The sequence below is a fragment of the Furipterus horrens genome, unplaced genomic scaffold, assembly GCF_987537825.1.
Source record: "Furipterus horrens unplaced genomic scaffold, mFurHor1.1.pri manual_scaffold_7, whole genome shotgun sequence".
In the NCBI taxonomy this organism is placed as follows: Eukaryota; Metazoa; Chordata; class Mammalia; order Chiroptera; family Furipteridae; genus Furipterus; species Furipterus horrens.
This window is the reverse complement of record NW_028327177.1, coordinates 70212897-70228210: the sequence shown is the minus strand read 5'-3', so window position 1 is coordinate 70228210 and position 15314 is coordinate 70212897. Positions and strand designations below refer to the sequence as shown.

The following is a 15314-nucleotide window of genomic DNA, read 5'->3' as shown; positions in this document are numbered from 1 at the left end:
ATGCAAACACTGTTCCTGGCAGTGCAGGTGCAGAATGAGGAAGGCAAGTGTGAGGTGACAGAAGTGAACAAGCTTGATGGAGAGGCATCCATTAACAATTGCAAAGGCAAACTGATCTTCTTTTATGAGTGGAGTATCGAACTAAACTGGACAGGTACCTTTAAGTTGGGAGTGCAGTACAAGGCACACGTGGAGATCCCCAATTTATCTGATGAATACAGCGTGGATAAAGTAGAAATTAGTGGGAGCCTTTGCCAAAGATGAGCCTGACACAAATCTCGTGGCCTTAATGAAAGAAGAAGGGGTGAAACTTCTCAGAGAAGCAATGGGAATTTACATCAGCACCCTCAAAACAGAGTTCACTCAGGGCATGATCTTGCCTACACTGAACGGAGAGTCAGTAGACACAACCACTCAGCCAGCACTGAAAACTGAGGAGCTCAAGGCTAAATCTGCTCCTTCCAAAGCCCAGGCCACACCTGTTGGTGTCAAAATCCCCGCCTGTAAGATCACCCTTAGAGACACCTTCTTAACGTCTCCAGAGGAGCTCTATCGAGTGTTGAGCACCCAAGAGCTGGTTCAGTCCTTTACCCATGCTCCTGCAGTGTTAGAAGCAGACAAAGGTGGGAAGTTTCACTTGGTGGATGGCAACGTCACTGGGGAATTCACTGACCTGGTCCCCGAGAAACATATTGTGATGAAGTGGATGTTTAATACTTGGCCGGAAGGGCACTTTGCCACCATCACCTTGACCTTCACTGACAAGAATGGAGAGACAGAACTGTGCATGGAAGGCTGAGGCATCCCTGCCCCTGAGAAGGAGAGGACACGGCAGGGTTGGCAGCACTACTACTTCGAGAGCATCAAACAGACCTTATAGTAATTGCATGTTAAACAGAGGAAAACTCATTAATTAAACTTCATGGTGCCTTTGCTTAGGATCAAATTTAGACTGCCAAATCCAGTTTTCAATAACTGAAGGATATTTTTTGCTTGTAAAATTAACAAGTGGAATTGTGTTCTGTTTTGACATTTTATAGCTCATACATGGGCATGTGCCCAGATTTTTCTTTCCATCAGGCACATCCTCTGAGAAATGGGGAGAGTGATGCCTCCCTTCCAGGGCTCTGTGCAGCTTCCACGAGATCATGCAGCAAAGCCTCAGCACAGAGCAGACAGAGTGTTTGTGATTCAGCAACTTAGAACATTCTCAAGCCTTGTTAATTTTCCCCAGTGTCTCTTTGGGAGGTCGCCTACCCTACCTAACTTACCCTCATTCCTAGTCTGTTACAAGCAGTGCCTCCATCTGTGCACACAGCAGAGCCCAGGCTAACCTGCAGACAGCACTTAGCTGTGGAAGACTCAGCCTGCAACTTTCCTGCCCTCACTGGGCTGCTGCACACCACAGCCGGGGGACCCTTAACACAGTGGGTGTCCAAGTTAACGTTTTTACCAAATGTGACCAATTCTGAGCAAAATGCATTCATCTTATCTAAGAAAATTAACTGCGATAAGAACTAAAAAGAGTATGATTTCAACAAGGCTTAACACTTCTTTGGCATATTATTTGATAAACAAGTTATTAAATGTGAAATTCAAACTGCTCTAAATGGCATTCAAGAAAGTTCAGGTGTCTGCCCTACCTGCTTGACAGCCTTCCCTCAGCCTTCCTGACCAGACTCACCCACCCTCTGCTTCAGCCACAGGGCACCTTCAGTCTCCCATAGCACATGTGTCATCCCCCAACCCCTTACCTTTAAATGCACATTCTCTTTAGCTAAGTTGCCCTTGCCATTGTGGATATCTGATAAGCTAACATGTTTATATCAAGAGGTATGTGGACTGAGTGATGAGTATTCATGTAATATTTCACACTAAAAGGAATTCCTGTGTCTTTAAGATCAATTCTGCTAAGCCTTCTATCTCTTCCCTGAAGACATTCTTATTCAGGGCCAAGCCACCGTTGGTTGCATTGACTTTTTGTGTGTGTAATTTTAACTTTTCTTTTTTTATGTGAATTATTTTGTTTCCCTGGGAAAAATCAAGTAGCAACCTTACTTCTATAGAAGTTAGAACAGTCTCAAGTCCACTTTCTCCTGTAAAGTATTGCTACCTTGGGCTGGTCAGGTGACTTCTCAGAATGATCATTACTGCCCTGGATACTTTACTCAGTTATTAGCACCAAATGAGGTAACACATGTGCAATGTCCTGCAAAGCCAAAAGTTGCAGGTTCGATTCCTGGTCAGGGCACATGCCTGAGTTGTGGGCCCATTCCCCAGATGGGGCGTGTGCAAGAGGCAGCTAAATCTTTTTCTCTCACATCGATGTTTTACTCCCTCTATTTCTCCCTCCTGTCCCCTCTCTCTGAAAATAAATAAATAAAATCTTTAAAAAGGCGAGACAATAGAGATGACTTTTCATAAAATTTTTGAATAACACACCAGAAAAATATCTGCATTATTTGAATTTTTATAGCCTTTAATGTCATTGAGTATTTCTTTATTTTTCCAAAATTAAGTAATCAAGACTAATAGGAATCATAGAATTAGCAGAATATACCACACAGCTATTTTATCCTATTTATTCCAAATAAATAATTAAGTTTAAGTAATCTATTCTTAAAATATTTTATATTGATATAATTGCACAATTTTTATTATTTTTAGCTTAATTGAGGTATAATTGACAAATAAAATTGTAAGCTATTTAAAGTGTACATCATTTGTTTTTGTATAAATTTAGTAAAATATGAGGTAAATTATTATAAAGTATGCATTGTGATGACTTGATATACATATACATTGTGCAAGGGTTCCTCCCACCTAGTTAATTAACACATCCATCACCTCACCTATTTATCTTTGTATGTGTGTAAGAACATTTAAGTTCTACTCTCTTAGAAAATTTCAATTATACAATACAGAGTTATATTAGATCCTCAAATCTTATTCATCTTATAGCTGAAAGTTTGTACCCTTTTACCAGGCTATTGCTATGTCCAATTTTCAGTATTTTAAAAGTAAAATTTTTTATTTATACAAATGCTACTTAATGTCTTCATTTCCTCCAATGTAAGTTCCATTAAGAAAAGAAAATATTGTCAATCATACCACCATGCACTCACTCTGTTTTAAAAATCTCATAAACAGTATTTCAGCCTGCCTCATAACCCAGGACCAAGATATGATTCATTATTATCTACTGTCTTTAGAAAAAGTTATTTGGACACTTCTGATTTTCCATGTAAATGATAAAGATTATCTTGTCATTGTGGGGAAAAAAGGTAATTTCTGTTCAGTTATGGTTCTATAATATTGTTTTTTACTTTGTTTTACTCAACCTCTTGATTTGTAATGTTTTTGGGAAAAAGTTATTTAGTGTGGTATAATGCTAATTTCTCTTATAAATGACAGTCCAAGAAATTCTTGGCATATAGTTTGGTCTTTGGTGTTTAAATCATTTAAAATTAGGTGAAAATTTGAGGTTAATTTTCTCAAGCCAGAAACTTTTAGCTGACAATTATCACCATAAAGAAAAAGACAAGAACACAATATAGTGAAATTGTTATGACACATCCTCCTTTGTAAGTAACATAATATTAGGAGGGGAATTCCATTTGGAGAGTGAACAGTTGCTTTGAGCTATAGATTTATGTGCTCTGGTACATGATTCCTTTACCTTGTTTTAGCAGAGGAATGTTTATGACAAAAATTTTAATACATCATCTCTTAAATGCCAGCTTACCATCTTTCAAAAAACAGATACAGTATTATCTCTGTGACCTTGAAAGGTAGACTGCAATATGCATACTAATCATATTAAACCCTGTAGAACTAACAGTGTTGAGTCAGATCAATATAAGTATTGATGTCTAGAACCCATGTATATTTTTACATGCTATCATGAATGTTTTCCTGGTGCTAATTGAGTGTATAATTAGAATTGAAGATTTTGGAGTCACAATTTCATATGAGAATTAGCTGAAATACAATGTGTTTTTCTTCACACATTAGAAGTATCATGTGTATTCAAAAGATCTTAAAAAATTTATATTCAACATAAAAGCAAATGATTTTGCAAGATCCAATTTATTTTAACCTTAAAACAAAATATCTTCAGACTGTTCTATTGATAATGGAGTATAAGTAGATGAAAAGTGCTTGTATGTCATGTGAAAATGAATTGTAATCTGTGGAAGTGTCAGAGCTTCTTTCTCAGGGCAATAAAAGCTTTCATATCTCATTCTTTAGACCAGAGAACCTAGTCATTGTTAGTTAATATTTACAAATATCAACAACATGGAAAAAGTGGAAAGCACACCTAGATTTCAGGGCCAACAAAGTTTCAATCTAGACTTGATGTGTAAGGACAGACAAGGGCCAGTGGGACAACAATGGGCTGGATGGAAAATAACACAATTAGAGACCAGAGCATACTGCTCCTGCTCAGAGAAGACTTGTCTGACCACCTCCACAGTTAATCCCTCATTAAACTCCCAGGTTCTACTGACAGTTTATCCCTCTGTCAGGTCACAGCTTGAATCCTCAAGGGTGCCCAAGTGGGCCTGATTTTTGGTTTTCAGTTTCACATACAGTAGTAATCATTTATGATTGACTTTAAAGACATTCTTCTTTTCAGAAGGTGCCAAGGAGGCTTAGAAAAGACAAGCAATTCACACAGAGAAATCTCTTCTCAAAGGGGATAGATGAACCTTTTTGTGTATCCTGGACAGGAGAATACACGAATACCTTGCTCACAGCCAGACTGATGCACAGGGCTCTTCCCAAAATAAACATGCCTTGGATCAGCATGTGGCAAGCATTGTATTGGGTTGGCCAAATTGGTCAAAAAGTCCATTTAGCTTTCTCCATAAAATAAAAGACACATTTTTCATTTTCACCAGTAACTTTATTGATTTGGATATTTTGAGTATCTTGGCTATCTCCTTCTATTGGCTTCTAGTGGGTAGAGGCTAGGAGTGCTGCTGAACATCTTCCAATGCGTAAGACAGCCCCACAGCCAAGAATTATTTGGCTAAAATAGCGATAGTACCAAGAAACTTTGCAAATCACTTTTGACACATTTGATCAGTAACAACAGCTTCTCCATGCACTGTACAAATTTTATTTTTTTGCATTTCAGTTGCATTTTTACCTTTCTTGAAATAATAAAGCATAATACAGTGAAAATGCTGTACATTTTCTTCCATCTTCAATATCAAAATGGCTGAAAAAAAATCACCAATTTTGATAAGCTTTTTTTAAATGCACACTGATATGATAGTTGTCACAATACAATCTAACAAAACTGTTTCAAATGAAGTTAGACAACTGTGCACTACTAGAGCCATTATATGGGGAAAAAACTAAACAAACTTTTTGGCCAAACCAAAATTTGGACTCAGAATTTCTTTTCAAAGTTATTCTTTTTTTCACACAGGGATCAGAATTGAGCCTGAGGGAAGGAGGTGGATCAGATCCTTTCACCTTTGGCCTAAGTCACTAACTTCCCAAATTAATGTTTGATTGATAGGATGAGTAATGAGCATTGTTGTTTGGGGTTCAGTGCTCAGATTGCAACCAACAGCACTGCCTCATCTGGGATGGGTGATGAGAGACACAAGTGGCAGCCATCCTTGGCTGACAGTGCACAAATGTCCCCTTGCCATGGTTGAGAAGTGGCCCAAGCCCAAAACTAAATTAACAAAATGATTCCATCAGTTGTGATTCAGGAACAATTTCTTCACACTTCACATTACTGGCATGTTGTTACTAAAATCTACTTTGATTTTTTTAAGGTACATTATTTAAGTAAACCAAAAAGAATTCTTGGCAGTGGTAAACTAGAAAGAGTTGCTCATTATTACTTGCTCTATACAGAAGTTTATTGTTCTTTTATATGAATAGAGTAACAAAAACTTCAGAAATATAAGTATTGAATTGAATAAAAAAATGAATAATATTTTATTTTATAAATTTAATATACTTTGACTTGAGCATATATATTTAAGTTTAGATTTTAGTACAGATATCAGTAAATGACATCACCAATTTTAGCTCCAACTTTATCTCTCATAGATAGTTTCTTTGCCAACCAATAGACAGAAACTTCTGAGGTCGTTATATTCCATTTCATATTTTTTAGGTCATTACAGTGCAAAAGCATACTTATTGAGTTATTAAGATCAGGAGTCACCGGTACTAGCTTTAAACACATATGTATATATCTATGTTACATACATTTTTGTTCTGCATTAATCAGCCTTTAATTAAATGAACACTTCTGATGGCAGGAACCAGGATTGTCTTGCTCCTAACCAAATACCCAATACCTAGCCCAGGACTTGACATTGAGTGGCCCTATGACTAATAGTGTTGAAGACAGGCCAGATGAGAGGAAGGAATGCAGGAGGAAGGACAGGGAGAGAGAGATAGAAAGAAGTTTCGAACCAACAATAAGTGAACCATCAAGGACAATTCTCTTTTCTTGTACTAAGGAAAATGAATTGCTTTTGTTCTAAAATTTGACTCTATTCCATATGTTGTACATTACATCCCCACAACTTATTTATATTAGAACTGGTAGTTTGTAATAAATCCCTATGATGTAAACCCAAAACTAATAGAATACAGTATGTCAATCATATGTAAATAAAAATTAACAAAATAATAATGTTTGACAGAAGCTAAGACATGGTAAAGATTTTGGAAGATTATATAGAACTGTAATAGGGCATCTAGAGTTATTTCTATGTGTCTGCAGTGTACCTAATCACATGCATGTAGAGAGTTCACTGTAGTGTCTGATTTCAACTTCCAAAATATGTCTCCACTTGACCCAATCATCTCCATTTTTACTGCTATCATCCCAGTCTAAGCCATAGATATCCCTCTTCTAGACTCTTGACATCTCTTCTGTTTTTGCATAGAGTATATGAACCTCTCAGCCTGCTGTATCTTCTACCTAGAGAGTCTTTTGCCCTGGGGTATGCACAGGAAGTTTTTCCCCATCTTTAAGGCTTTTGATTAACTGTTACCAACTCATAGTGGCCTTCATTGGCCCCTCCACATAAGTAGATCCTCCTTATTAGGTCTTGTGAGAGCCTAATATATAGACACCCTTTCTTCTACTTGTCAAATGCATCATTATTTCACTTATCTGTTTGTTCCCTACAATGAATGGATGAATGAATGAATGAATGAATGAATGAATAAAGAATTTATTTCTGACCCAGAGTCCGGCCAAGATGGAGATGTAGGTAGATACACTTCACCTCTCTCCACAATCATAAGAAGGAATACAGCTACCTCAAAACTAAAAACAACCAGTGCTACCAGAAAATCTAACTGCATGGAAGTCCAACAAATAAATATATAAAGAAGTAATACTCATCTGGACAGGAAGAAGAGGTAGATCTAGGGAAGAGAGGATGTAGTGTGATGGCTGTGGCAGCAAGGCAGTGGCTATGGCTGGCTGGCAGAAAGCCCAGCCACACATTATAAAAATTTGGAGGGATACCTGGGGAGCAATCCCAGCCTCAGACCAGATGGAAGAGCTCACAGTTCCAGCCCTGGGGAAAATAAAGTCTCATTGCTTCTGGCTGTGAAAACCAGTGAGGGCTGGAGTGATGGAAGAAACTGCTGGTCTCTCAGCAGAGTCCATTTGTTTAGAAGGCCCCCACAGTTCTAGAATGTTTGCAAACCCGCCCACCCTCGGAACCATCACCAGAGCAACAGCTAGAGGGGTATCAGTCACATACTGGACCAGGTGAAGTGACGTTTAAAGGGACAAGTGCTGAGCAAGTGGCATTGTTTCCTTTCAGACCCCTCCCCAATATACAGTGCCACAAGGTGGTGAAACAGGTCGCCCCATACTAATGAATACCTAAGGGTCTGCTCCTTAAATGTAACAGGTGCAACACCTCTACCTAAAACACAGAGGCAAACACGGGAGGATGTTAAGTAGAGGAGACAGAGAAATATGACCCAATAGGGGGAACAGATCAAGTTTCCAGTGGGAGAACTAAGCGATGAGGAGATAACCAACCTAACAGACCCAGAGCTCAATACACTAGTGATAACGATGTCACAGACTTGACAGAAAGGATTCAGTATGGCAAATGCATAAGAGAAGAAGTGAGGACTATACTAAGTGAAACGAAGGAAAATCCACATGAAACCAATGGTGAAGGGAAGAAAGCTGGGGTTCAAATCAACAATTTGAAACATAAGAAAGAAATAAACAGTCACCCATACAGAATGAAGAATGAAGAATTGAAAAAAAATGAGGTGAGGCTTAGGAACCTCTGGGACAAATTTAAACATACCAACATCCAAATCATAGGGGTGCCAGAAAGATAAGAGGAAGAGCAAGAAGTGGAAAGCTTATGTGAAAAAGTAATGAAGGAAAACTTCCCTAATTTGGCTAAGAAAATAGACACACAAGTCCAGGAAGCATAAAGAGTCCCAAACAAGCTAGACACAAAGAGGACCACACCAAGTTGCATCATAATTAAAATATCAAAGGTTAAATATAAAGAGAGAATCTTAAAAGCAGAAAGAGAAAAGCAAAGAGTTACATACAAAGGGGTTTCTATAAGACTGTCAGCTGATTTCTCAAAAGAAACTTTGCAGGCAAGAAGGGACTGGCAAGAAGTATTCAAAATGATAAAAAGCAAGAACTTACAATTAAGATTACTCTATCCAGCAAAGCTATCATTTAGAATGGAAGGACAGATAAAGTGCTTCCCAAACAAGGTAAAGTTAAGGAGTCCATCATCACCAAGCCCTTATTATATGACATGTTAAAGGGACACATTTTTAAAAAGAAAGAAGATAAAAACTATGAACATCAAAATGACAACAAACTCACGACTATCAACAACAGAATCTAAAAAACAAAAACAAAAAAAAAAGCAAAAAACTAAACAAACAACCAGGATAGGAACAGATTCATAGGTATGGGGATCATTTGGACAGTTATCAGCTGGGAGGAAGAAGAGGGATCAATGGGGAAATTTTTCAGGAATTAAGGAGTATAATTGGTAGGTACAAAATAGGGGGATTTTAAGAACAGTATTGGAAAGGGTGAAGTCAAAGAACTTAAATGTATGATCCATGGGCATGAACTAAGGAGGGTGGGATTGCTGGAGGGAAGAAGGGTCCTGGGCAGAGGGGAGCAATGGGGAAAAATTGGGACAACTGTAACAGCATAATCAATAAAATACACTTAAAAATTTATTTCTGATTTGTTATCTCAAAGTTACTCTGAACTAGACAAGAACTTATTAAAGCAAAACATTTCCCAAAGACTTAGCTTTGTTATGGACCCTACACATTGAAGTTAAACATATTTTTCCAAATCATATCAGAGAGCATTTGTCAGTACTGGTTAGCTATTTATAGAAAAATAAAATCATCATACAAGTTGCTGGAAAGTCATCTGCCTAGCACAAGAGTCACTATGGTAATTTCCATCCCTTGGTCCTTCCATTCTTTGGAAAGCATCTGCTCCCATGGCATAGATACTGAAATCCCAATTCAAGAATGAAAATCTGAAACCAAGCTATCTGCTTCTGTGTCCTCTGGCAAAATAATCCAATAATGAAACTATGAGCTTAACTGTTTGTTTTTTTAAATAGTGAATTTGTCAATCCTAAAATTCCACCAGATAGGCATTTACTCTTCACAAAGATAAGAATTCCTATTGACCTTGTCTTATTCAGTTATCTAACAATACAATAGCTTTTGATATATGCTCACTTTAAACAGATGGAATTTAAGCATAATTATCTCACAACCATATCAATACATTAAGTAACAGAAATTGGTAGAGCTTTTAGGGAGAGCATTTAAGATCTGAGGCTCTGAAAAAAATAGTGCACTGAGTTTGAGAGCTTTTTCTCCACTCACATGCCATGTGTCCCTGAGAAAGTCACCCTACCTATCTAAGGCCCCCTTTTCCTTGGTCTATAAATGGGGATAATAAGTTACTTAATCAAGTTATTGTGAGAACTAAGTATGATAGTGCATGTAGAATATTTACTATAATACATTTCTCAATTCATATTAGCTGATATGATAATAATGGTTATTATTTAAACTGTTACTGGCTCTTTGAGTTCAAAAGTATCTTATGGGTCCTTGAATCCAACCTTCAATGAAGGTCCAGAAATTTCCTCTAAATTATTTACAAATGGTTATCCAGACTTTTATTTTTGAATGATTCCAATGGACAGCTGCTCCCCAACCTACAAAGGAGATTACTCCATTTTACACAACTCAATTTTTTTGAAAATAATTTTGTAAACATAAGCCTGTCTTTCTGCCTCATCTGGGTCCTTGTTCTGTCCATTAAGCAGAATTGGATTAAACCATCAGCTGTAAGATATCCTTCAAATCTTTGCAAGTGGCCATGTTACTTCCCTTCTCCCATCGCTCACTGCATTGTCTGCATTTTCATATTGAGCTAAACACTCCCAGTGACTTGGTTTACTCTACTGATCACTCTCCTCTGAATAACAGGTGAACAAAACTGAATGAAATACTTCAGAATTGTTACCACAGCAGTGACCAAAAGTGCAATGACCTTCCTTTTCCCAGGCTCTGCATTTCTTTTAACACAGGCTAAGACACCTCCTAGATTTCTCGCTCACACCTTTGGGTCATACTGAGCTTGCTCTCAATTAAAACATCCAAGTCTTTCTCATGTGAATACCTGTTAAGCTGGTTCCCCCTGAATTCTGTATTACTATCAGCTCAGTTCCAGTCTGATGAAATCTTTTTGAATCCTGACTCTTTCTTTGAGCATATTGATAATCATGTCCAGCTTTGTGTCAACAGCAAATGTGGACAGCCTGCACTGTGTGTCTTCATTTAAGTTGTAGATAAGACTATCAAATAGGACCTGGTCTTGGGAAGAAGCCTGTCCTTTGGGGTTGAGATAAATCCTTGAATTAACTTTCTCTGTCTAGAGTTATCCAGCTCTTTCGGAGTCTCCCTAATTACATGGTCACCCCATTCCCGTTCTCATGGACATTCAAGCCAAACATAACTGAGTTCAAATCCTTGCTTCATCACTTACTGCCTGAGTTTCTCTTTCTTAATTTACAGGATAGTTTTTGATTAGTAGACTAGTTCCATGAAGCATTTTTTTCTTTATTAATTATTCTGGCTAAATCTCCAGTACAACATTGGATTGTAATTAAATTTTGTAGTGGTGAGAGCAGACATCCTTGCCCTGCTCCTGATTTAAGGAGAAAGCTTTCAGTCTTTCTCCTTTAAGTTTCATATTAGCTGTGGGTTTCTGTAGATGCTTTCTATCAAGTTGAGGAAGTTTTCCTCTATTCCAGGTAATTTTGAGAACTTTAGTTAAGTTAATTAACTAATGCTAAATTCAATACTTTATATGCAAACACAGAAAGCAGACTACCCATTTGTTATTTTTTTTTACCACAGACGACTTCATGTGAATTAGCAAAACAGTCTCCTAAATCTGAAGCCTGGAGAAGGATTGGCGACATTCCTCCAAGGACATTCATATTGTCTAAGGATGTTCATAGTCAAAGAATTTTTCATTACAGGGAGTTTTATGGGATGAAATAAAATCCCTAAGATTGCAAAACAGCAGTGTTCAAAAGGTTGGGGATGACGTTTTCTTTAGTAGGATGGAGGTAAAAATTAGCATGTGTTAAACATCTACTATATATAAAACCCTATCGTGGTCCTCATGTCAACACAAAAAGCTGGATCTTACTACCCCCATATGAAAAATGATACACTGATGTCACACAGCTCCAGACAGACAGAGCTCTGACTCCAAACTATCCTGAAGAATGGAGTCTATCTTTCCAGCCATTCATGGAATAACAGAACTCAGACTAGGCCCACCCCAAATAGTAGTGACTATAGAAATCCAAACCACAAAAGCTGACTAGCCAAACACAGAATTGTTGAGTCATATCCAATCTGTAAAGTACTGAGGAACAGTTAATTGAAGAAATAGCAAGTTATGAAAAATCAACGTTTGGTTTGTGACAGGAAAAGCAAACAGAGACCCAAATCCCTACCCCTGCCCCATATACAACAAAACAGAAAATGTTTTATTCTAGTACCTTATACAATTTTCTTTAAAATTTTTATTTTCAGCATAGTTTAGGAAGCATGACAAGTATTTAACAAATATAAAAGTGTAAAATAACATAGTAGTGAACATTCAAGATAAATGTGTGACTCTTGTTTCAGGTGCAAAGTGTACAAGATAGGGTCTCTCCCCTTTCCAAAGCTGCAGATATCACACAGCCCTTGAAGCCCATTCCCTTTTGGTGAGTGCCCAGAGACAGGTCCTCAGGGGCCTGATATTCACTTAGAGCAGTGGGCTCTGCCTTGAGGGAAACTTCATTGCACAACCACAAACAACACTTATCTTGGCCAGACATGGTGAAAGTTCACCTCCTTGGTCAATACAAGGATTGTGAAAGGACTGTGGCTGACCTGGCACCCACACAAAGCACCCCTACTGGAAAAAACCAACTCAGTGGCCCAGTTTAACAAAGGAGCTGTGACTAGTGTTAGTATGGTGACCATAAAATTTATCATCCAAACCAGTAGTCTTTGAGGGGGGTGACAATAAATACTCTGGGATAATAGGCATGAAGCAGTGTCACACCAGAAAGTAGAGGACTTACATACCCTAAGTAATGAGCATCACCTTTGTAATGAGAAGAAGACAAATGTCTAAATGAGACAGGATAGTAAGAAGGTAGGAAAATTCCTGGGCAAGTGGAATGAGGAAACTGAAATATGAAAACTAAACAAGGCCAAACAGTTTGAGCAATTTACAGCCAGCTAGAGAATTGCAAGACTTGACCTTCTCTGACCAAGGACACTAGAGAGTAAATGGTTTGTTTATATCTTTCTTCCCTAACCAGAGAATACATGAACTCTCATTCTAATGCAAATGGAGAGATAACACCAGAGTCAGACTGGGAAGAAACTGAGGACTTCTCTTTCAGCTCCTCCTCCCAAGAGAAACAAACCATCTGCATCTGCACTCCACCTAGGATTTCCCTCTCCTAAATTCTTACCTTTCCTCTATATAAACTTGCTTCTGAAAGCTCAAGGTAAGGTGAATGTTAGGTTTTTAAACCACCACTTTCTCAGATTGCTAGCTTCTGATATTAATGTAAGTGCAATTGTTACTGAAGCTTGGTTCTTTTCACCAACTCAGTAAAGAATTACAGATCAGAGAGACAAAAGTGGATGAATAAGAATTCCATTATACCTTCTCCAGAGAGAATCAACATCATCAAAATGGTCATACTACCCAAAGCAATTTACAGATTCAATGCAATCCCTATTAAAATACCAATGACATATTTCACTGACCTAGAACAAATACTCCAAAATTTCATATAAAACCAAAAAAGACCTCGAATAGAAAAAGCAATCTTGAGCCAGAAGAACACAGCAGGAGGAACAACAATACCAGATATCAAACAATACTACAAAGCCACTGTGATCAAAACAGTCTGGTACTGGCATAACAACAGACATATAGATCAATGGAACAGAATAGAGTCTAGAAATAAATCCAGGACTATACGGTCAACTAATATTTGACAAAGGAGGAAAGAACATAAAATGGAGTGAAAAGAGCCTCTTTAACAAATGATGCAGGGATAACTAGACAGGGACATACAAAAAGTGAAACTAGACCACCAACTTACACCACACACGAGAATAAACTCAAGATGGATCAAAGGCTTAAATGTAAACTGTGATAACATAAAAGTCCCAGAGGAAAACATAGGTAGGAGTATTTCAGATATCCCACATAACAATATTTTCACGAATACATTTCCTAAGGCAAGAAAAATAAAGGAAAAAATAAACAAATGGGACTACATAAAACTAAAAAGTTTCTTCTGCTTAGCAAAAGAAAACATCAGCCAGATGAAAAGGAAACCAACTCTATGGGAAAACATATTTGCCAATGATATCTCAGACAGGGGACTGATCTCCAAAATATATAAAGAGTTTACACGACTCAACATCAAGAAAACAGACAACTTGAGAGCTGATCCAAGATGGCAAAGGAATAAGTGGAAGCTACACTAACCTCCTCCCAGGACCAGTCTGGATTTACAACTTAATTTTGGAGAAATCATCTGGAATAACCAACCAAACACTAGCTGGAAAGAAGTCTAATAACCACGGAGAGACAGAAAAGGCTGCTATATCACAACGTGACCCGTAGGGAGTGCAGAGACGTGGAAGGGCTTGCTGGCCTCCCACGGGTGGCAGCTGAAGGGACTGAGGAACAGCTCATCAGCCAGGGGTTCCCCCTGAGAAGGGCAGGGTCTAAACCCCCAGCTGGGCTTCCCAGGCTACAGCAACAGAGTGGAAAGTAAAATAGTATCCAGCTGTGAAAAGCGAAAAGCCACAGAGTCTCTTGCTAGCCAGAGAGAAACAGCAGGAGAAAAAGAGCTCTTAAGTGGATCACATACAAAAATATTTTGGCCCCTACTTACCCTGGGCTCAGACAGAGGGAAGGCAGAGAGGACTGGAGACACTTGGGGAGAGTTTGGAGTGGTGAATTTGAGGGGAGAACTGGGGGAGCAGCTGACCAGGTCCCAGTGCTGATTCATACCCAGTACTGCAGGCAAACCATTCCCCTCCAAGTGGCGTCAGCCTGAGGGCAAGCAAAAGCCCTGCCTACAGGAATTAAGCTGCCACACCCACGGTCCTTAAGCCTGACAGCTAATCACAGATTGAATAGATTAACAACTAAAGGAGACAGGCAAGGGCAGTAGATCCCTGGAAGTCTCCAACAGGCTGCCCAGGGCCAGATTGGTACATGATCTGACACCACCAGAGGCAGATCCAGGAAGTGTAGATCATTCTAAGAAGCACCAACAAACAACAGGCATCACAAAAATGGGGAGACAGAGAAACAACCCCCATCAAAAGGAAAGGTAGAATCCCCATAAAGAGTGCTAAATAAAATAGAGGGGAGCAAACCATCAGATATGGAATTCAAAACATGGATTATGGAGAAGCTGAATGAGCTCAGCGGAAACTACAAAGAACTCCAGGGAAACTACAAGGAACTCCAGAAAAACTACAAGGAACTTACTGAGAATTACACCAGCATGAAAAAGGACATAGAAGCTATCAATAAGAGCCAGGGGGAAATGAGGAATACAATCTCTGAATTGAAGAACAGACTAGAAGGAATTAAAAGCAGGCTAGAGGAAGCAGAAGATTGGTCAGTGAGCTGGAGGACAACTTAGACAAAAACTCCCAGACAGTGC

At 38.5% G+C, this 15314-nt stretch overlaps 1 pseudogene; it reads left to right on the top strand.

Moving 5' to 3' along the window:
* Nucleotides 1–880, top strand: LOC150004617 (activator of 90 kDa heat shock protein ATPase homolog 1 pseudogene; annotated as a pseudogene).
* The last annotated feature ends 14434 nt before the right edge of the window (nucleotides 881–15314 follow it).